Genomic DNA, 22141 nt, shown 5'->3' with positions numbered 1-22141 from the left:
AAGGGCACAAAGCTACTAAGTGACAGAGCCATTTACCTATCCAGCAAATGTTTCCTGAGGCCCTACTGTGTGTTCAACATTCTGGAGACCCAGAGCTGAAAAAAAAACCTGTCTGAGTTATCAGGGAGGTCCCAGCCTAGTGGGCAGACAGACAGGCTTGTGAACAGGCAAATTTCCCTGATGCTGGGAAAGATTGAGGGTAAGAGTAGAAGGGGGCGACAGAGGATGAGATGGTTGGGTGGCATCACTGACTCAATGGCTATGAGTTTGAGCAAACTCCAGGAGACAGTGAAGGACAGGGAGGCCTGGCGTGCTGCAGTTCATGGGGTTGCAAAGAGTCTGGCACTACTTAGCGACTTAACAACAATTGCCTCACTGGTGGTCATGACCTTTACAGAGGTTACACAGAAGGAAGCTCCCAAGAAGTCCTGGGAGAGTCTTCACAGCATAGAGGCAGCATTTGAGCTGAGACTTGAGGAATGACTAAGAATTTTCCAGGGAGAACGGTGGAGAGGTTGTGTTTCAGGAAGAAACAGCAGGGGCAGAGACACCCAGCATGAGAGGACGAGGAAGGCTCGGGGAGAGTGCAGGTTGTTGTCGATCACAGAATTACACCGCAGCAAGGGGCGGTGGAGCGGGTCTAGAGACAGGGACTGACTCGGTTTCAAGGGCATTCATTCCATGGCTAACGTGTGCACCAGACACTACCCTAGCAAAGCACATACTAACCCACGGCATCGTCCCCTTGTCTAGGCTGTGACCCCTCCCAGCAGAGTTCACACGCTGAGCCCCTGTGGGATCAGGCTGAGGCTACCCTTGTGGGACTTGGTCTGTGTCCTCCCTTCCCTGCCCCCACGCACTGTGAGAACACACTTTTGACAAATCCTCTTCTCGTGGATTGCACCTAGGGAGCCATCCCAAACATCTGCTTTATTATTTTCAATCACTTATAAGAACATGACACCATGCTATGTACTTGTTCACAGTCCCTCCACTTCCACTAGAATATAGGCTCCACGAGGGCAAGGACCTGACCTATCTGATTCCCTGCGGTTTCTCGTGCCTGGAAGGGTGCCTGGTACATAGTAGGCACCCAGAATATCCCTTGCTGAATAAATGATCTCAGTGAATTCTCACAATTACCCTGTGAGGTAAAAATTATCACCCTGTTTTACAAATGAGGAGACTTGCCTAAGTAACACAGTTCACAGCATAGCCACGGATGCCGAACTCTGCCTGTGCGACTCCAGACCAAAACTTACACTGTAGACCCAAGCTCATGTTTACAGTCTCCAGGACATTCCAGGCTATTTCCCACCTCCTCAGTGCTACTGAAGTTGCTTCTTTTGCAAAGAAATGTCCTTTCTCACCCCCCACACCCCTCCTCCACAAACACAACTGATCTACGCAGTGCCCTTGAGCCCCTTTGGCCCCTGGACAGCTTCCATCAGGTGGCTCTTTCTCATTTTTGTTTCCTGCTTTTTCTTCTGTGAAGTTCTGTAGGGTAAGACCATGCCACATTCATCTCTGCTTCCCTAGCACAAGTGGGGCCCTGGCAGAAGGCTGGCAATCTGTGAATATTTGTTAAATGAAAAGAAGGTAAGGGAGGGAGGGAAGGTAGAGTGAGGTAGGAAGGGAGAGATGGAAGGAGGAAGGGAGGATATGACCAGGGCAATGGGGATTACAGAGCCAGGTCCAGCCCTGGTCCATTAATGCTAGCACTGTGCTGCACACAAGAGGCCAAAGGTCTGCCTCTGGGAATCTCTGGTTCTTAAATGTTTGCTGATTGACAAAATGTCACCGACAGTCCTTCAGCATGCACAGGACGGTTTCACATAACTTGATGTTAGAGGCAGAACAAATCACAGTATTTGTACATGACCTCTCCCCAGAATGGACATGTGGTCGTCTCCCTAATAGCCATCCCATCCCCTTCATACTGGGCATGAACCATGCTGTCTGGCTAGGACAATTCCACCCCAGCTCAGGGGTCTGCAGGTAGTTGGGTCCAGTGGAGAGAGATGTAGATGAGGAATCCAGAGATCTGGGAGCCCAATTCCATCTGGGCTAAAATTGGCAAAGTGACCCTGGGGAGGTCCTTCCTCTCTCCAGGCCTCTGTTTCCTTGTCTGTGACATGAGGGACCTGAACTGTCCACAGATGGCCTCCAACTTTCCTTCTGGCTCTAGAATCCCCGTATTTCTAAGACTCTAAGTTGCCCAATGCAGTAAGGCAGCCAAGGGTAGTGGCCAGGGCCCAGGATGAGGAGCATAGATATCTGGGTTCAGAACCAGGCTCACCTCTTACCATCTCTGTGCTCAGTACCTAAAGCCCTCAGTGTCTTCATTGATACAATGGAAGAAAATTCCTCTTGCCCAAATTACTCTCCTGAGTGAATAAAGGGATCAAACATTATAAGGATGAAGAAAATATAAGACACTTATTGTTGCTGATCATTTGTATTGGCTCCAATCCAAACATGGTGGTAAGAACTTGACAGACTTTATCTGATTCACTCTTCAGTCCTATAGGGTAAGAATTGTCCCCAGGGATAATCTGGGACATGCTAACCACCAGCCCTCTGGGGAGCAAAGCCCTGACTTGCAGGTTTGCTCGTTTCTTTGGTGTAAATTGGGCTTCCCTGATGGCTCAGATGGTAAAGAAGCTGCCGGTAATGCAGGAGACATGGGTTTGATCCCTGTGTCGGGAAGATACCCTGGAGAAGGGGAATGGCTACCCACTCCAGTATTCTTGCCTGGAGGATTCCCTGGACAGAGGAGCATGGTGGGCTACAGTCCATGGGATTGCAAGGAGTTGGACACTACTGAGCAACTGATTTTTTGGCCCATTTCAAGCTAACCAGCTTCATATGACTGAATGAGAAATTGAAAAATACACACAGTTGGCTTTTGAGAGGGAGAGTGAGCCAGCTCCAGTGCATCTCTGATTACTTCTGCTTTATTTATGAGAAAACTGAGCTTTGGCAACACAGCCCCGTTCACACAGTCAGTACTAGTGGGGGCGGGATTGGAACCTAGACCTAATCGTTAAATACTCAGGTCCCTTCCCCCGCGCAACACCAGCGCTCTGTGGGCTAGGGGGCGCCGTCTGTGCTCATGGAGAGACTGGACCTAGAAGATGTCGGTTTGGAAACTGGCTCGACCACTTTCTATCTGTGAGACCTGGCAACCCTCAGCTTCTTTTAACCTAAGGCCTCACTTCCTCACCTGTTAAATGAAAGCAAACCCACAGCGCACAGGTTTTCTTGGTAGCTCAAGTCAACACTGTTATGCTTTGTGACAAATAACTCAGTCTCAAAGCAAAAGTGACCAGCCCCCCCCAGCCCCCCACGAGGGGGCCAATGGGGAGTTGCTGCTGGTCCAGGGGGCCTACCTGCTTTGAGGACACTGCTTCCCGAAGACTTTGGGGCTCTCATCCTCTTTTTGTAGCCTGAGGGTCTATAGCCAAAGGCAGGTGGAATCACCCTCCACCCTAGGCGGGTGCCCACTTAACTTCTAACAGGCTCTGCTCCCTCAACCTCCTAACTCCTAACATTCCAGCGCCAGCCCCTCCCTTCTGCCCCTCCTGGGAGCTCAAGCCAGGCAGAAACCAGAACCCTGTACGGAGCTGCTGGAATCCCACGCCTCATAAATCAGGATGCACCCTGAGCTGTGGGACCAAAGGAGTGCTCTGGGAAAGTGAGTGAATCCTCTGGTGATCATTTCCAAACACCATCCCACACCCCACTGAGGACTGACCCCTCCCCTGGGTTAAGCTGCCTTTCAAACCACCCTCACTACTGATATTTGGGCTCACACCTCCCTCTCTTAATATCCAAGCAGCGCAGGATGGAAAGAGCCCTGAGGCAGGGTTCAGACTCCTGGATACCATGCCCTGCTCTGTGGCATGACTCAGAAGGGAAGTCAGCTGAGCTCTCAGAACTTGCCCTCACCTGGCCTGGCTGACCTGGAAAGAGGGAGCAGAAGGTCTGTGATCACCTTTGTAAAAGGCAGACGTTGTCTCTCTGTGCAGACCCAGTCTGTGCCCAAATCATGTGCATTTACACACACACACACACACACACACACACACATATACACACATGTACACACAGATACATGTGCACACACTCCCAACTATCCCCATCGTGGAGCATCCTTGGACTTCAGAGATGCACACTGTGATATTGACTCTGGTCTCCCAAGAGGCAAGAAAGAGATTTCCAGATGACCCAAATCCCTGTGTGCATACCAGCTAAGTCACTTCAGTCATATCTGACTCTGCGACCCTATACACTGTAGCTCACCAGGCTCCTCTGTCCATGGGATTCTCCAGGCAAGAATACTGGAGTGGGTTGACATGATCTCTAGGAGATCTTCCCAGTACAGAGATCAAACCCAGGTCTCCTGCATCTTCTGCATTGCAGGCGGATTCTTTACCCACTCAGCCACCTGGGAAGCCCGATCCAAATCCCTCAGTCAGTTCAGTCGCTCAGTCATGTCCAACTCTTTGCGACCCCATGGAGTGCAGCACGCCAGGCTTCCCTGTCCATCACCAACTCCCAGAGTTTACTCAAACTCATGTCCATTGACACGGTGATGCCATCCAACCATCTCATCCTCTGTCGTCCCCTTCTCCTACTGCCTTCAATCTTTCCCAGCATCAGGGTCTTTTCCAATGAATCAGTTCTTTGCATCAGGTGGGCAAAGTATTGGAACTTCAGCTTCAGCATCAGTCCCTCCAATGAATATTCAGGACTGATTTCCTTTAGGATGGATTTGTTGGATCTCCTTGCAGTCCAAGAGACACTAAAGAGTCTTCAACACCACAGTTTAAGAGCATCAATTCTTCAGCGCTCAGCTTTCTTTATAGTCCAACTCTCACATCCATACATGACTACTGGAAAAACCATAGCTTTGACTAGATGGACCTTTGCTGGCAAAGTAATGTCTATGCTTTTTAATATGCTGTCTAGGTTGGTCATAGCTTTTCTTCCAAGGAGCAAGCAAGGATTTTCTTCCAAATCCCTGTGAGCCCCTATAAAGAATCAGAAGGAAAAAACACAAGCTGGAAACTGTGAGGAAACAAAACACAGGAGAAGGGATTTCCTGAGTGGAAGGGGTTTTGAAACTGACCTGGGGTTGGGGGGGGCGCGGGCAGCATGTGCAGACAACTTCCCTGGAGTGAGTCCCTGGCAGCACCCGCAGCTGGGACCTCAGGGAAGGCAGGTGTGACTCAGGGCTGAGGGGCTGACTTGGGATCTGAGAAAGAGACTACTCCTTCTGAGTGACCAGGGGGCTCAGAGAAAGAACTCTGGCCTTAGACAGAAGGATGGAGGGAAGGAAGGGAGAGGTGGGCCAGGACGAGGACCGGAAACCCTCTCCAGTGAGCTAGTACAATCAACCAGACAGAGGGAGCTGTCGTCTGGGCCAGGGTTGTCCTTGCCCCGGCTTGTCTGCAGTGTCATTCCAGCACTTTCCTTTAAGTAAGTGCTTAAGGGATGGCCTGGGCCAAGACAGGTTGGGCATAGGCAAAGTTCAGAAGCAGTGGTGTCTTTGGGTAGAAATTTGTCACATTTTCTTGGCACCCAGGGGAGAGGTAAAAGGCACTGAGTGGGATTCTCTCTGTGGGAATCTGAGTTAAGAAGGGGTAATTCAAGGGGATGGGATGGGAGGGGGTCCAGTAGGCCAAGTAGCACTGATCAAGGGACCTCCCAGTGGCATGACCCTACTGAATTGACCATTATGCCAGACCAGGACTTGTCAGGCTCTTAGAACTGATCCAAACCATGGGCCCAACTTGCCAATCAAACTCCCAAGAGTCAGGACCTGCAGGTCACCCTTGGCCAAGATGTTCAGTGTGGCCTGGACCCCTAGACACGTGAGGCTGGGTGTGTGGGATGTGTGTGAGGTCGAGGGCCACTCCATCCTGGCCATCGTGCTGCCCAGAGACCTTCCCAGGCCACACTAGAGAGCATGAGGCCTTGTCCCTGGAGTGTCTCCAGATTCAGGGACTCTCTCCCAAATGGTGTTGGACCAACACTGTCCCCATGGCTCAGGGCTCCTCTTAGCCTCTCCTGGGTCTACCACCCCCACCCCCTGCCCCCAGTTTGTTAGTGGGGTGGGTCCATTCCATGACACTCACCCAAGCCTGTCTCCCAGGGATCACCCTTAAGCCTCAGTGGGCACTCAGAGTGCTGGCAAAGTGAGAGGTCCCATAGCCCCAGACCATGGCTTGGCCAACTTCCTTGGATGGTGATCTTAAGGATGGAGGCAGCTTCCGAGAGCTGCCCCTGGGTCCTGCCCTTGAAAGGGGACTTGGCCTCTCCCAAGGCAGATGTGGGATCTCTGAGAGAAGGTAGACCTCTGCCAGGGCTGATGGAGACCTTGCAGACTGCCCAGTCCAGCCCCACACATGCAGACAAGGGCTATGAGGCTTAGACTGGGTCGCAGAGACGGGCTTACTGCAGACTGTAGCCAAGCCCAGCCCTCCCGCTGCTCGTTCTGTCTACTACAGCTCCCATGACCGCTCCCCAGCCCCTGCTCAGATATGAAGACACGGGAAGCTTTCCTGGGCCTGGATGAGGACCCCCGCCCCTCCCCACTCCCCAGGATGAGCATTGGTGGGGGGCAGGGTGAACTCCGACCAGGGCAGGAAAACTGCTGTCTAAACACGCCGCTGTGGGGCCTGTGTGTCTGGCTCGCTGGCTGTCACCCGGGCCAGGTGGGCCTCTGACACACAGCAGGAATTTTCCATTCGCGCATCCTCTGGCTGGTTGGGATCCAAGGCATTTTCAAGCCTTTGTTTTTTCATTCCTGTTGTCTCCCCTGCCCCAAGAAGATGCACCCTGGGGTCTAGAACCTGAGCCCCTAAACCCTCAGGAAGGTTTCAGTGATACTCACCCAGGAGCCACCTGTTAGGGCCTAGAATCCAGAATGATCAAATGCAGGGGCAGATAAAGTGCTTTTTAAAAATCTACATGGATGATGAAATTAAAACTCTGAAAGAAGGGTGACCTGGCCAAGATCATTCCACCATTAAGCTGTAACCAAGATCGAAGACAGATTTGTCTAACCCTGACACTCTTATACTTCCAAATCCCCAGGTTTCCAACCTTAAGAGCCAAGGTCAGTGAGAGACACTCTAAGCCACATGAATGAGCTCCAAATGTGAAGCTGCACACAGGAGCGGAGCCATCCACATGCAGAAACTGCCGGATCACAGAAGTCTCCAGAATGGACACCTGAGTTGCCAAGGACACATGCTTCCCTTCACTCCTTTTCCAGCCTGGCAGCAGCAGCTCCAAATTCTCTTCCCCAAAGGTAAGGCCAGTGAGTGGTGGCCTCTCTCTGCGAGGGCCTGTGACGCCCATCCTGCAGCATGGTGGTGGGGTCTTTCTTGGGTTGGGGCAGACTTGGCTGTGTGTCCAGGGCATTCCTTGGGCCTTGACCTAGTGGACATGGGATACAGCGGACGTACAGGGAGGTTGGGCCAGCATGTTGGAGACCAGCTGTGTTTGAGCCTGAATCTAGAGAGACCTTGTTGAACAGTGCAGGGGCTCCAGGGGGCCGCCACAGGTGGACATGTGTCCCTAGGGCAGTGTGCTTGGGGGTCAGAGCAATGTTGTGTCTGCAGGGCAGGTTCACAGCCAAGAGGAAAAGACTGACTCTATGGTGAACGGCATTCTGCAGGCCCCTCGCTGGACCCTGGGATGTGTCCGAGAGTCACAACTAACTCCCCAGAGAGTGGGTCCTCACGAAGCTGGACCTCAAGCTGCCCCAGCCTTGTTCAGGGAGGTTGACAGACAGGGAGACCAGGCGTGGCCACAAGCAATCCTCCAACCTCCATGAAACACATAGAACAAGGCCCCCAGTTATCAACTCAGCATTTCGCAAAGAAGTTCTATGAGACAGAATCAAAGGAAGTTAGAGAAAAGAAAGTTTCCATAGTCAAATAAGTTTGGGAAATCAGGTTAAATCAATCCTGCTTCTTCAAACATATTACAAGTTTCCTGCACATCTCCTAGAGCGGTTGTTCTCAGCCGGGGGCAAATTCATCCCCCAGGGGACCTGTGACAATGTGTTTAGACGCTTTTAGCTGTCACCACTGGAGGGATGCTACTGGCATCTAATGGGTAGACGCTTGGATGCTGCTGAACATCCTGCCATGCCCAGGAAAGCCTGCCACAAGGAGGTGCCTGGTCCACATGTCAACGGTACTAAGACTGGCAGACCCTGCAGAGCACAGCACACTCCCGAGGTAGGTGGCCTGGGCCCACAGTGTGGAGAACAGTGGTCATTTTGGACCAGTCAGCATCTGCCCTCCCTTCCTCTGTTCGAGGATTCCCCTGTGTGCTCAAGCAGAGGCTGCCTCCCAGTACAGAAGCAGAAAGTGAAATGTGGAACTCACAGCGTCCCAGCCTCTCAAGCTATGGCGCAGGCACGTGACCTCACTCCATCCTTAGACCATGATGCCAGGAAGCAGGGACTGTGCAGATGCCACTCTGATGGGGGTGATGGCAGCAGTGGTGGCAGCAGTTACAGTCTTTTCCCAGAGGCTACAGCGGTGGCAGTTCTAGAAGCAGCTTCCGGTGTTGGTGGAGCCGGTGGCACAAGCTGAAGCATAAAGCACAAGTTCGGCATCAGCAACCATAGGGTCTTCCTGGGGCCAGTGCTACAATGTGACTTTGGGCATTGTTCCTGGCTGCTCTGCCTCCAGCCTTGGTTTTCTGACCTCACAGGAGATTCTGTGAGCTACCCAAGATTCTTAGAATAAATCCTATTTAAGCTTAAATTAGCAGAGTTGGCATCTGAAGCTTGCAAACAAGAACCAACTCTGAATGATGCTCAGAATTTCCCAAATGTGTTGGAGCACAGGATTTTTCTTTTGCAAAACATCTCAAGACACCATTGTTCTATGAGCATCCTTTGAGGAACACTGGCCAAAAGGACTGTCTAATAGGGATTCACATAACCTCTGCTCCAGCCAGAACCAGACCACCTCAGTGGCCCACCCCTACCCAAGGCCCTTGAGGACACTCAGCACCTCTCTCCTGGTTCTCGCTGAGTCAGGGCTAGCCCACGTCTACCCTCCTCCCCCGTGACAGCAAGAGTTGAGAATAACCACAGCTGGCTGCAGCCTCAAGAATCAGAATATAACCAAGGTTTGGAAATGATTGGGCTTGCCGGAAGGTGGAAGGAACTGAAATGTGGATACGAAAACTATTGCTTGGTTAGGCTGTTGGTGTAGGCAGGTCGGAAGTATATTTAAAAAGAAATTGAGGTTTTGAGAATCTGTGGCATCAGTAGGGAAAAGAGAAAACCTTTAGGGGAGGTCAGACTGAGAGAAGAGAAGAGTGAAGCTATTTTAGGAAATGTTCTGCCCGGACCTCATGGAAGGTTCTGAGCCGAGTTTAAAGAGAGTGATTTTAGACTCAGTTAGACTCATTCATTTACTGTGGAGCCCAGACACTGAGCAGGTGCTGGGGAGACAGTGTTGAACCAAATGGACACACTGACCCATCCCTACCCTCCTGACATTTATGGTCCAGTGAGGAAGGTAGACATCTGATGCTTTAGGTACAACTGGTCTTTTCACTATGATGATGTTTTGTCACTGGAAGGAAAGGGGAACAGCAGGCCATAGCAGAAGGGATGTAACCTCCCCGGGGTCAAGGAGGACTTCCTGGAGACAGGACCATCAGAGGAGCAGGTATGTGCACCAGGTGGACACACGGGTCAACCTGGGCGGAGACAGAATTCACATGGAGTCAAGGAGGAAGGAGCGTGACAGGATGGGGTATGAAAGAGGCTCCAAAAGCTCAGAGCGGCACGACTGCCAGGCAAGCCTGGAGAACCTGGGAGTGCGGATCCACAAGAGCCCCCTGCAGGCCATGCCAAGGAGCCAGGTCTTCATCATAAAAGCAATGGGAACCATTCACTAGTTCATCTGGAGCCACGTGACACATACCGAGGGGAACCTGAAATTAGAAAAAATAAAATGTGGCTTCTCCAGCGGATGAGGCTGATGAAAGGAACCAAGCCTCAGATGGGTGTGAGCATCCAGGTAAACTAAAAAGAGGAAGCGGAAGGGAAAGAACCGACTTGGAGAAGCACCAACCATGTGCTCAGATCACGTGCTGGGTGTTTTACAGGTGACTTTGCATTTATAGCAGAGCTGAAGCAACCATAAAAGCTGCTCTGGCCCCACACAGAACCAAAATGCATGCTTCCCCTGCCCTGCCCTGCCTGTGCTTGTTCAGGCCTGAAGGCTATCAGAGAAATCCTGGGAGAAACATGCAGGGCCCTTGAGAAGCTGAGGGCGGGGTTCGGGGGTGGAGGGAGCAACCTACACTGCCAGGCAGAGACAGAGAGTGAGCTGGTAAGGAATCTGAGAAATCTGGCTGGTCCAAGCATCCCTTTAACAGATGAGAATCTGAGGTTCAGTAGCAGAGCTGGAAATAAAGCCCAGTACCTGTGACTCCTTGTCCAGGGCTCTCTGCTATTCCAGGTGTGTGTGTGTGTGTGTGTGTGTGCGCACACAGACACCTGGGTGTGCACAGGGCTGAGATGAGGTCATCTGTCTCTACATCCATCCGTAATCCAGGCTGGCCATGATGCCGGCATGAATCAACATGTTTATAGAAATGAAAAAACCGCTTAGGAGAGAAATTAATCTCTATATGGAGGGGGGTGTCCAATTTCAAAAGGTTAATATCTTGATTTTTTTTTAATCCCCTTTCTGTTTTCTCAAAGAGGATTTGGTGTTCTCAGACCCAGCTGGGAGCTTAAGAAAACAGAACAGTGTTTCTCTGCCTGTTGCCTTTCTCTGCAGCTCTCACCAGACCTGAGGACAAGAAGCTTGGAGCCTGACCTTGGCTCAGGCCAGCCCTGTGCCATGCTTCCCTCACTGTACAGGGGTGTCAGGCTTCCCTTTCTGCAGTCCTCTCCCAATCTTGTGGAGATTGGTCCAGCCTGGGAGTGAAAGGGCTCAGACACAGGAGATAAGAAGTGGGACTTACCGTTGAAGGAGTTCAGGGGAACTGACCTGGCAGCTGAGGATAATCACAGGCCCTGGGGAGACTTTACAGGTGTGTGCAGAGAGAGAAGGAAGGTGTACAGATAGTACTGTGTTGTGGAGAGCCACCCAGGAGTCCACTTCCCCCACTTACCATCTAGGTGGATCATGGAGCTATCCTGCCTCCTTGAAAAAAACAGAGATGACAATGGGACCACACATACACTGGATATGCTCTTCAAACTGAGTTTTGGGGCAAACAAGAAAGCATATTTCTGGGTTCATCACTGGTGGGTGGACAGAGGCCTTGGTGTGGTCATTTGTATGGCCCAGTGAAGTCCCTGGAGGTCAGTCACCTCTTGGAATCCCAGTCCTTCAGACCCTGACGTTCCCTGGCCCCAGACTTGCAGGAGAGAACACCCTTCTGTGGAGGACTGGGCCCCACAGGGTAGCAGGTGAGCTGGAGCCCCACCCAAGGCTAATTAGGTTCTCAACTTGATTAGAGTGAAAAAGTAGAAACCCACTCAGGCATGCTGGCCTCAGAACTTATGCTCTTGGACTTCCCTGGTGGCCCAGTGGTTAAGAATCTGCCTGGTACTGCAGAGATACTTGTTCGATCCCTGGTCTGGGAGGATCCCATATGATTTATGGCAACTGAGCCGGTGCACCACGACTACTGAACCTGTGCTCTAGAGCCCCTGCTCCTCAATAAGAGAAGCACTGCACAAGAAGCCCTCACAACTAGAGAGTAGCCCCACTGGCCGCAACTAGAGAAAGCCTGCATGCAGCAACAAAGACCCAGCGCAGCCAAAAATAAATAAAAATTACTTAACAACAACAACAAAAGAACCTATGCTCTCTCCTCTTCCTCATAGCTGTCTCCTTAGATCCACTCCATTCAAAGAGGGTAGAGTTCTCTGGCCAGGAGGTTTGTCCTGACTCAATTCATCAAGCCTTTATTAATAGACTGAATGGTTTGCTTGGCAAGGTATTAGGGGAACAGAAAAGGTCCACAAAGCCTATGGGGTGACTCCCTCCTGGCCTTGGGCTGGGGCTCAGTCCCACCCCCGGGACCGTGTCAGGCCATCATCAGACACTCCTGGGCCGCTGGCAGCCGTTTTCTCGTTTGTCCTTTTGGATCCAGCAAGTTACAGCTCATTCCTCTGGCCACATTGTTCCTTAACGACATCACTTTTTCCATCTCCCTGACGGCTCGGTGCCCTTCCGCCTGAGCGCTGCCTCCTCACTGATCTGCAGCTCCCTGACATGCTGTGGTTTCCATGGATCACCGAACGATGCCATCTCTGTGTCACCTGACATCCGCACAGCACAGAGCCCAGGAACCTGCCTGTGACTGACCACGGTGACCCCGTACCAGACCAACCCCCACCCAGGTGTTGGGATGGTCCCTTCCCCTTCAGATTGTTCCGTGCGCTGGAGACATGGCTGTTCTCCCAGACACCTAGCTCAAAGCCTCAAAGGCATCCTTCAATCTGTGCATAGCTGTGGAGACCCCTCTGAGCTACCGCCTGGGCTGGGGGCTGGGGCACCATTCTAAGGCTGGGCCATGGACAACTTGGCCTCCTCTTTCCTCTCCACCTGGTATCGGTCACCGAGTCCAGCTTGTTCATGACTGTTTTTTTCTCCCAGCTCCTTGGCAAGCTGGTGTCACTTGGCCTCATCCACAGTTCTGCCCTGTTTCCTACTCAAAGTCAAGCATCTGTCCCACTGGGGACAAGCCCAGGTGCTGAGTCCTGGCCCCACCTACAGCCTTCCTCTCTGAGCTGCTCATTCATTCACTCAACCAGTATTTGTAAGCTCCAGCCATTGGCCAGTCTCTGTAGAGATAGCACCTTTTGTTCTATTCCCCTGTTGCTGCCTAGCTCTTCCCTAAATCGTGTTTCTGGTGAGGGAGTGTAGCAGAAGAGGGAAAGCACAGAATTTGGAGTCAAACTAATCTGGGTTGAATACTGAATCTGTTGTCTATTTACCTGTAAGAACTTAGCCCATTTGCTTTGCTGTGAGCCTCAGTTTTCTCATCTGTAAAATGTGAATGCTGCCATTCCAAGGGCAACACTAAGTTTAATCATATCTATAGCTGGCACAATGTGCATTTCGGCAGAAAGGGAAGAAAGAGCCTGGAACATTTGGGGGGACTGTGAAGATTACAGAATGGCTGGTGCAAAGAGCCCTAAGCAGAGCAAGGGGGATGAGACCAGAGAGGAAGACTGGGAAGATCACACAAGACAGGAGCCCACACCGAGCGATGCAGGCTTGGCTCTGAGGGCTGTGATCTCTTCAGGGAATAGCCCTGCCCCAGCATGTGTCACATTCCTGTTCTGTCTCCATCCAGCCATGCAGATGTCTTAGGGTGCCACCCCAGGCTTCCCAACAGCCTCCCAGTCCAGCCCTCCTTCCCGCCATTCTCAGAATAATATGGGGAATAACATGGTTCTTCCTTGTAGCTTCCCTCCTGGCAAGTGACTAATGTGGGAGGTACTGATGACCAGGTCAGTCCAGGACAGCTTGGTGCCCTCACCCCCTATATCCCACCTCCCTCCTCTTTCCTGCCAGTCTGATCCAGGGAAACCAGCTGTCCTCAAGCCACGTCTTCTGAATCAAAGCTGCTTCTCCTCCCCCCAACAAACACCCAAAGGCTATGCATAGCCCAGCAAGGCCACTGGTTGCCCATCAGTGCCAGGACTTCTTTTCGATGACAGACCAAGGCTTTGGTCTGATTACATGGGTGCCAGCCATCCGAGGTCACCAAGGCTAGGGAAAGCTGGAAGTCAGGTGGTCCCCATGGTCTGCTCCAGTAAGGCCATCCTGCTCTCAAGCTACAGTCATGAAAATCAAAACAGAGAGAAGGGCTGGATTAGAAAGGGAGACCTGAGTTCCAGCTGTTGTTAATAATAACATTCTTATCTTTTTTCTTTTTTTAAATTGAGATATAATTGACATATATGTATTACATCTAATGATTTGATGTATGTATATATTATTAAATGATTGCTACAGTAAGTTTAGTTGACATCCATCCACCACACATAGTTATAATTTTTTTCCTTATTATGAGAACTTTTAAGATCTCCTCACTTAACAACTTCCAAATCTACATTAGAGGGTTGTTAACTATAGTCACCATGATGTACATTATACCCCCAGGACTCATGTTACAACTGGAAGTTTCTATCCTCTGACCACTTCACCCATTGCACCTACGTGCCACCTGCTGCCTTGGACAAGCACCAATCTGCTCTCTGTACTTATGAGTTCAGTTTTTGTAAGATTCTACATAAAAGTGAGGTCATATGGCATTTGCATTTCAGTGTCTGGCTTATTGCACTTAGCATAATGCCCTCGTGGTCCATCTATATTACTGTAAATGGCAGAATTTTCTTCTATTTTATATCTTTTTAATATTGTATTTATACCACATTTTCTTTATCCAATTATCCACAGATGGATGCTTAGATTGTTTGCAAATCTTGGCTGTTGTAAACAATGCTACAATGAAAGTGGGGGTGCAGATACTGTTTGAGATAATGATTCCATTTCCTCCAGATTAATAGGCAGAAGTGGAATCGCTGGATCACATGGAAGTTCTATTTTAATGTTTTTGAGGCACCTCCATACTGTTTTTTCCATAGTGGCTGCACCAATTTACATTCCCACCAGCAGTGCAAGAGAGCTCCCTTTTCTCTACATTCTTATCATCACTTGTCATCTCTTGTCTTTTCGATGATAGTCATTCTAGCAGGTGTGAGGTGATAGCTCATTATGGTTTTGATTTGAGTTTCCCTGGTGATTAGTGATGTTAAACATCTTCTCATGTACTTGGTTCTTTGTATGCCTTCTTTGGAAAAACGTCTATTCAGATCCTCTGCCCATATTTTAACTGAATGCTTTAGTATTTTTCTATTGAGTTGTGTGGTTCTTTATATATTTTGGACATTAACCCCTTATCAGATATGTGCAAATATCTCTGCAAATATTTGCAAATATCTTCTCTTATGTCATAGGTTGCCTTTTCATTTTACTGATAGTTTCCTTTGGTATACAGAAGCTTCTTGGTTTACATTCTCACCTTTTAATAGAATTAATTAATTACTCTCAGTTTCACATTCATCATCTCAGTTGGAGTCCCCCAGCCACCATGTGAAAGAGTGTACACGGAGATGGCCCTCATTTTCCTGTGCTGTAAGGAGGAAGTTGAGGCTCACAGAAGGGCCATGGCTTGCCCAGGTCTCATAGCTGGCCACTACAGAGCTCTCCTGCCTCCTGGTCCTGTCCACTAGGCTGCCCACATGTTGAGTTTGGGTCACATCAGTTGCTTAGTACCAACCCAGGATCCTAGAATGTTAGTGCTGGGAGGGACTGATGTTTAAATTCTTCCTCAGCCTTCTTGGAGAGAGTGTGGAGAAAAGGGAACCCTTCTACACTGTTGGTAGGAATGTAAATTGGTATAGCCAGTATGGAGAACAGTATGGTGATTCCTTTAAAAACCAAAAATATAGGAACCATATGATACAGCAATTCCACTCCTGGGCATATATCCAGAGAAAAACATGGTTCAAAAAGATAGAAGCACCCCTCTGTTCATAGCAGCACTATTCACAATAGCCAAGTCATGGAAACAACTTAACTGTCTATTGACAGATGAATGGACAAGAAGATGTGATTTATATACACAATGGAATATTACTCAGCCATTAAAAAGAATGAAATAATGCCATTTGCAGTGATATGGGTGGATATGGAGATTATCATACTAAGTGAAATAAGTCAGACAGAGAAATACAAATATCATATGATATCACTTATATGTGGAATCCCAAAAAAAAAAGTTATACAAGTGAACTTACTTACAAAACAGAAACAGATATGGACTTAGAAAACAAATTTATGGTTACCAAAGGGGAAGGATCAAGGGGAGGGATAAATTGGGAGTTTGGGATTGGCATATGCAATAACCAACAAGGATCTACTGTATAGCACAGGAAATTCAGCTCAATATTCTGTAATCACCTAAATGGGAAAATAATTTGAAAAAGAATGGATTCATGTATATGTGTAACTGAATCACTTTGTTGTACCTGAAACTAACACATCGTTAGTCAACTATGTGCTGTGCTGTGCTTAGTTGCTCAGTCATGTCCAACTCTGTGCGACTGCATGGACTGTAGCCCACCAGGCTCCTCTATCCATGGGGATTCTCCAGGCAAGAATACTGGGGTGGGTTTCCATGCCCTCCTCCAGGGCATTTTCCCAACCCAGGGATTGAACCCAGGTTTCCCACATTGCAGGCGGATTCTTTACCATCTGATCCACCAGGGAAGCCTGGCATAATCAACTATGCACCAATACAAAATCAAAACAATTTTTAAAATACATTAAAAAAAACACACAAATTCCCCCTCAGCATTCTGACAGCATCCAGGTATCTTGCAGGGAGTTCTTCCTCTGGGAAAGGACACAGCACAAGTAGAACAGACACTGTCATAGCTCAGGGACCCTCCTGTCTCCATCTTGTTTATCACCCCCTCACTTCCAGGGACCCCTTCTCCCCTTCCCCACTAACATGACCCAGCTTCCTTAAAGAATCTGGAAGCCAGGTTCACTGTCAAAAAAGTCTTGTCTGGTTTTTAGGGTACACATATTTCATTGAATTTCTAGAGGCAAAAAATTCCAGGAAGGCATTTTTAATGTATTTAAAAAATACATTATTTCAGCTTTTAAGAAAAATAGCCTGAATATTAGACCCTGCAGCATATATTTCCATGTTTGAGGATTTTAAAAATTCTCTTCTAGTGGTCAACTCATTTTAGCCTGGACTAGAATCCAAACCAGGTAGACTAGATAGACTAACATCTTCGGGTTATTTTTTAGTTAAAACCACTTCATTGAGATATGATTGACATACCCAAAAGCTATACATATTTAATGTATACAACTTGTTGCATTTGGAGATAAGGATATATGTATCTATGAAACCATCAAGACAATCTATGTTATAAACATATCCATCACCTCCAAAGGTTTCCTCCTGCCTCTTTATTCTTTTATTATTATTTTTGTAAGAACACAATGTTAGATCTTCCCTCTTAGACATTTCTAAATATACAGAACAATATCGAGATGGACTCCAGTTTCAGACTTGGACTAGATCCTTCCTGGTCTATCCCTCTCATATGACAGATAAGGAAACTGAGTCTCAGGGCAGAGAAGGAAACCCCCCAATGAAATTCAGTTCCTTGGTGACAGAGCCAAGTCTTAGTATGGATCATTGAGTCTCCATTCAGGGCTGCTTCGTGGAGCTATAGCAACATAGCAGCCTGAGATCTGGGCAGCCCCCGGAAGGGATCAGGGGACCACTTTCTGAGCAGCCCTTGGCCTAAGACAAACCCGCCCAGGCCTGAGCCTCAGGCTGCTTTGATGTTCCTACTCACGCGTGTGTCTGGCTCAAATGGCTGTCCCTTTGGACTGCTGCAAGGGGCTGATTAGATGTAATTGCTCTGCCTAGAGCGAGCTATCTGCTTAATAGAATCAGCTCCCAGTAATTAGCCTGCCAGAGGCTCATTTCCCTTGCTGGAGCCCTAGAGCCTCTAGGCCCTTACTCCTACCTGTAAGTGTTGGGCCTCTGCAAGATGTAGGTATACGTGTAGGGGCCTTAGGCAAGGGGATGGGCAGGGGAGCTGAGAGAAAGCAGTGCTGTGAAGACTCAACAAGAACCCCAGGTCCAACCCTTCCTGGGCCAGGGAATTGTAGCATTTCCAGGAGTGTCAAAGGGCCTGGCACAGAGGAAATGTTCCATGAATGAACTACGAAGTGCATCTAGTCTAGCCCCCAAACTCACTACTGTTAGCAATCAGGTCACAAAGTATCTCTTGCAGACCTACCATGAGCCAGGCACTGTACTAGCTCCTTGGAGTCTTCTGAAATAGTCTCAAACTCAAATAGGTGAGGAAGATTAAGAGGTACGTCCTTCCAGTTACAAAATAAGTGAGTCATGGGTATGAAATGTACAGTCTGTGGAACATAGTCATAATAATGTAATATCTTTGTCTGGTGACAGATGGTAACTAGACTTATTGTGATGATCATTTTGTAATGCATAGAAAAATCACTGTGTTGTACACGAGTAACTAACATAGTGTCGCAGGTCAATTATACTTCACAAACGAAGTCATAGAAAAAGAGATCAGATTTGTGACTACCAGAGGCAGGGGGTGGAGGGAGGAGGTATCAGATGAAGGTAGTCAAATGGTACAAACTCTCAGTTACAAGATAAATAAGTACCAGGATACAGTATGCAACATGATAAACAATGGACACTGCTATATGTTATATATGAAAGTTGTTAAGAGAGTAAATCCCAAGAGTTCTCATCACAAGGAAAATAATTTTTTTCTTTTATTTTGTATCTACATGAGATGATGAATGTCACTACACTTAATGTGGTAATCATTTTGTGATGTGTGTAAGTCAAATCATTATGGTGTACAACTCACACTTACATAGTGGTATATGTCAATTATATCTCAAAAAATTGGAAGGAAAAAAAGATTAAAAAAAAAAAAGCCTGAACCCAAAGGATAAATCAGACCATGCCTGCATACTTTCATTGACCAGGAGCTCATTACATCTGGGCAGCCCATTGCTTCTGCAGAGACATAGAGAATGTCCCATCTATTTTGAGCCAAAATCTCTTTCACTGGAGCATTTCCACACAGGTCACTGGCCCCTCCTAGGCCAGCCAGAACAAAGCTAATTCCTCCTCCATGTGACAGCTCACATGTCCTCTGCATCTTTCTTCCAGGCTGAACATCCCAAGTTCCTTGGTTTTGCTCTATACATCATGCAGGTAAAGCCTCTAGTTAATCTGGCTGACCGGTCTGGAACCTGCTTCTGGTCATCAGTTCCTTTCTCCCAGTATGGTGAGGAGCCCAGCTCAGCCCAGCTGAGTCAGGACCATGGGAAATGGGACTCCTCTCCCAGGAGAAACAGCTGCAGCCCCAGGTGGATCATGACTCTCTACCCAAGGAGTGCCAAATTGGCGACCCAGCCCCTCCACTGAGGGAAGGACATCTAAAACCTGCTCACTGGAAACAGTCACCTCCATCGCCCTCTCCCCCACCTGGATGGACACACACACAGACACACACACACTGCCGTGCATGCTCACGGACTCCACTCAGTAGTCACTGGTTGATTAATCATTGCAAGTGCTGTTATAATTATTATGTTTGGTGCTGAGAACAGGCTGCCTCTGCTTGCTTCTCAGAAGCCATAAACCTGCAGAAGAGGATTTTAAGATTTGTGAGGCTGTTGACTAGATCTCTGGGCTCACTTTCTTCCTTAGCAGCAAGAGAGAATTCAGGTTTGTCAGAGGATACAGGTCATGGCCACTCCAGAATCTCTACTGAGGACAGGCTTAGGGGACTTGATTCTAACGATGGGAAGGGAGAGAGTCTAGGGCACTTACCTTGCAGCTGAAGGCTTGCAGGTCAGGATCGTTGGGCTTGAGTCCCGGCCCTGGCCCGGCAAGCTGTGAGGCCTGGAGGTGCAGACTCCCCTTGCCAGGCCTCAGTTTCCTTATCCCACTGTCCAGGCTAAGGTTTCCTCTTGTTTGAATTATTTTATGAGACTTGGCCAAACACAGAGGAGAATGAGAGTGGAGGGGAAAATGACAAGGGCTGGCAAATACTAGAAGGAGGGAAAAGGAGACCAGGCCTGAAATTGAAAGTCTCAGGCTCACAGCCTCCTTTACACACACACACACACACACACACACACACACACACACACACACCAGGCTGGAGAACAGAAGCTGGTTTTCTCCCAGATCACACTGTCTCATCACCTGCTGGCCTGCCTAAGACCCCAGGAATGTAGGGGAGGTGAGATGTTAAAAGGAGAAGGGAAAGGGAGAGAAAGGGGGAAATTAGTTTAAAAAATAAAACAGTGAAACATACAAGCGGCAAAAACAGAAAAGTGAATCATACTGGCATCGGTGAGGACCAAGCAGGCCAACTCATGCACTGCTGGGGAGGGTGAAAACCAAGACAGCCACACAGAGGACAGCTCGGTGGTGTTTAGGGCCATGCAGTGGGCACAAGCACTGTGACACTTCTAGGTATGCGTCCCAGTGGAAATTCCCTAAGGACACATAGGAGGATGTTTGTCTCCGCGCAATAGTCAGAGTAAAAGAGGGAGACCACCAAGAAGACTGGGATCTGTCCAGTGCGTGGATGTCGACTTTGGACTGAGACTTTCTGCTAACTGAGGGAGCAAACCCGTCCCCGCAGCAACTGCATGAAGACTGGCTGGTTCTCTACAAGCAGGACACCCGGCTCAATGTCTGAGCTGGCCACCAAGCCCGCTGGGGCAGGACTGAGAACAGAGACGGGTGCCCACCTCCAGGGGTAGCCCTCTCCCCTAACAGTGCCCAGAGCCTCTCTGTGAGCAGCTGCCTTTTGTGTTTGGTTTGGGCTTGATATGTTAAACAAATAGTGTTTCTTGACAAACGCAAGCCGGCTGCACTGGGACTGGTAATGCTCTGTAAATCCAGACTAATCCTTCATGTCTCTCCCTACAAAGGCACACCAAGAAACACCTCGGTCCTACCCTGGGTGCCCTGAATCCCATCAACCCGCCCTCAGGGGGCCAGGATCCCTGAGGCAACTCTCCATGTCAGCCACCTCCCGCTGCTCCTGGGTCCCCAGGGCCCCTCCTCTCCCTTCTCAGCGCCACTCCCCCACCCTCCCGCCCCAGCTTGATGTTGAGATGGCTCTGGACACCCCTTCCTATAGTGGACCATGAACTCCAGGCCCTACCAACCCACCCAGCCCCGCCAGGGCCACTGGGACGGCTAGAGGAGTGTTTCCAGAGCGTCGTCTGTGCCAGGGGCTGTACCAAGCACTGTGAAGCTTGGAAATGACTAAGGCCAATCAATCCCTGCCCTGCAGAGCTTAGGCCTGGTCCAGCCAGAATTTCATGGCAGGCTCTGGTCCAGGTAGTAATTGATAGCACCAGGATTTGAACCCCAGTTTGTCTGACTAGAGGTCTGCCCCTTCTCCCTCTTCCTCACCACCCCCTGCCCAGTCCTCCAGCCAAACTGGTCGATGAAGAGGGTCTGGAAAGTGAAAGACAGAGAGGGCTCTGGGCCCCTCATCCTTCAGACCACATCCCCAACCCTTTGAAAGTGAAAGTGTTAGTCGCTAAGTCCTGTCCAGATCTTTACGACCCCATGGGCTGTAGCCTACCAGGCTCCTCTGTCCATAGAACTCTCCAGGCAAGAATACTAGAGGGGGTTGCCATTTCCTTCTCTACCTTTTAGAATGAGCATTGCTGATCACAGGGCTTGACCTGTCATTAGTGTCATAGAAGGTCAGAGTGGGAAGAGACTTCTCAAGATAGTCAACACTTTCATCCTATAGAAAAGAAAACTGAGGCACAGAAAGACAACATGACTCTCGGGTCTGCTGGCTAGTTGGTAGTAGGTGGCATCACTGGGACCAAGCTCCTGGACCTGGGTTCCCAGTTCAGCCCCCTCCCCACATGCTTCCTGGGGCCTTCAGACTCTCAAATTTATCTTTATCCTCTTCCTCTAAGCCAGGCAGGGCTCGCTCCAGCCTTTGAAATATCAGTCCGGAAAGAGTCACAGAAGCAGATTGCCCAGGCTTTTCTGCCCATAGACTCTGCAGTCTGTGTCCCTGGCCTCACTGCCAGTCTCTATCCCAGCAGGCAAGGATGCTTTAAGCCCGTCACTTCGTACTGATTCCACATGTGGGGAGACTCTGATGTGCAAAGCACGGTGCTCCCATTCTGGGAGTTGTAGTGTGAGTACAAGAAGATAATGAGCCAGGGATGAAGACAAAGTCTACTGAGTTGAAGCTTACATAGGGTCCTGTGAAAGCACACAGGAGCTAGTGGTTCTGATTGGAGGCAACTGGGGAATGTTTGGTCAAGGGTAAGGCCTTTGAGGTGGGTCATGAAACCTGAATAGGAGTTCAACAGATAGGAAATAGAGGGGATGAGGAGGTACCAGCATCCCAGCTGATCGGAGCCACGTGAACCAAGAGCGAAGCATGTAAGTACTTGGAAATGGAGGACCTCTCTGGTGG

General features: G+C 49.3%; 1 long non-coding RNA gene across 3 annotated transcripts; it reads right to left on the bottom strand.

The window, feature by feature from the left end:
* Window positions 1-2439: 2439 nt before the first annotated feature.
* Window positions 2440-20720, bottom strand: LOC110150764 (uncharacterized). 3 transcript variants are annotated; one of them, XR_011482037.1, is made up of 3 exons: window positions 18635-20720; window positions 8409-13852; window positions 2440-5036 (listed from the first exon to the last, which is right to left on the bottom strand). It is a non-coding gene; the product is annotated as an uncharacterized lncRNA (long non-coding RNA). The 3 variants fall into 3 exon arrangements; XR_011482033.1 differs by lacking the exon at window positions 2440-5036 and adding an exon at window positions 7065-7449; XR_011482036.1 differs by lacking the exon at window positions 2440-5036 and adding an exon at window positions 7065-7449 and having other exon boundaries at window positions 19501-20720.
* Between the last annotated feature and the right edge of the window lie 1421 nt (window positions 20721-22141).

This window comes from Odocoileus virginianus, chromosome 2 (genome assembly GCF_023699985.2).
Source record: "Odocoileus virginianus isolate 20LAN1187 ecotype Illinois chromosome 2, Ovbor_1.2, whole genome shotgun sequence".
In the NCBI taxonomy this organism is placed as follows: domain Eukaryota; kingdom Metazoa; phylum Chordata; class Mammalia; order Artiodactyla; family Cervidae; genus Odocoileus; species Odocoileus virginianus.
This window is presented reverse-complemented; position numbering and strand designations above follow the sequence as displayed.